General features: G+C 42.0%; 1 pseudogene; it reads right to left on the reverse strand.

Moving 5' to 3' along the window:
• Positions 1 to 354: 354 nt before the first annotated feature.
• Positions 355 to 1,205, reverse strand: LOC105812185 (annotated as a pseudogene).
• Between the last annotated feature and the right edge of the window lie 199 nt (positions 1,206 to 1,404).

The raw sequence follows: 1,404 nt of genomic DNA on the forward strand, positions 1-1,404 counted from the left end.
AAAATTAAAAAAAAAAATGTGAGAGAAGAATGTTAATAAATTTCCGTTTAGTTCTGTAATGTCAAGAATCTAAGAATTAAAAAAATGGATTGGCTAAAAAATGCTTCATATTTGAAAAAGTTTGGAATTACTATCTTTAAAATGTGCAAGGGGCTGCATCGTTCTTATATATTCTTTTAGGACTAGAGGGGCAAAAGGTTTTGGAGACCACTACTATGGAGGACCCATGACTAGAAAGGTAGAGTGAGATACGACTATAGAGATTCTTAGAAGCTAGGCAGAGTTAATGAATGAATGAATTTTTATTTTTGTTATTGTATGATTATTATTTTCATGAAACAAAGTTTTATTTGTTCATTTCTTGCATTTGAAGTGCTCTTCGATGACATCCTTGGCCTGAGATTCTTCGCCATAGTCCTTAAGCACGACACAACTGCAACCGACCACTTTACGGGGTTACCCTTCTCTGACAATTTTACAGAAGCCTACCTGTTCCCCCAGTTTCTGATTGTCATCAACCTTAATTAGGTTGATTTGGTGTTCAGCACAAAGGGCTTTCACCAACTCCATATACATAGGCTCATCGCAGTTGCAGGCAAGCCCACAAAGATGGGCTTGGGGCTTGTCTAAGGCTTTGGCAGCTTTGCAAATTCCATGGGCAAGGCCACCATGGGTGAGGGTGATCTTCAGCACCTCTTGTGAAGCAGTATTAATGTGCATTACACCTCCAGCAGCAATGCCTTCCGGGACCGTGGCGGTGGGTTGTGGGTGAAGCTGAATCTTGAACTCACCAAGCCTTTGCCTCTGCGTGCCTCAGTGGCAGCAGGGAAAGAGCTTTTATTATTTATTTAATGAACTAGGCAACATCTTATTCTACAAAATAGAATGAGTGTTCCTTTAATTTTATTTTAAGAGACGGAGTCTCACTATGTTGCCTAAGCTGGTCTTGAACTCCTGGCCCCAAGTGATCCTCCTGTCTTGTCTCATCCTTCTTAGTCACTGGGATTACAGGCGTGAGCCACCGTATCCAGCTGCAAGGGTTTAGACTTGAGGTGGCAAGCCAACCTTGAGCCTCAGTTTTCTCATCTGTAAATTGGGTTCATTCCTGGCTTTTGAATGTTCTGTGGTAGGGCACAGGGAGGGATTGATCGTTGAGGTATGATACAGTGAAAGGAAGATCACCCTGATGCCTGAGCACAATCCATGTTGGAATTTCTAGGGGGCAGGAGAAGAATATTATCTATTCTTTTAATTCCAGGGTTAGAAAATAACTCCTCTATCCTTTCCAACATCCTGGACAAAGGAATAGTGTGTCCTGTCTCTGATGACCTCAGAGATATCCATAAACTCTGGGGGCCATATGGAAAACACAGTCTTCATGGTCCCAGGTCATCTCTCTCTCTC

The sequence above is a fragment of the Propithecus coquereli genome, unplaced genomic scaffold, assembly GCF_000956105.1.
Source record: "Propithecus coquereli isolate 6110/MARCELLA unplaced genomic scaffold, Pcoq_1.0 Scaffold248, whole genome shotgun sequence".
NCBI classification, from domain to species: domain Eukaryota; kingdom Metazoa; phylum Chordata; class Mammalia; order Primates; family Indriidae; genus Propithecus; species Propithecus coquereli.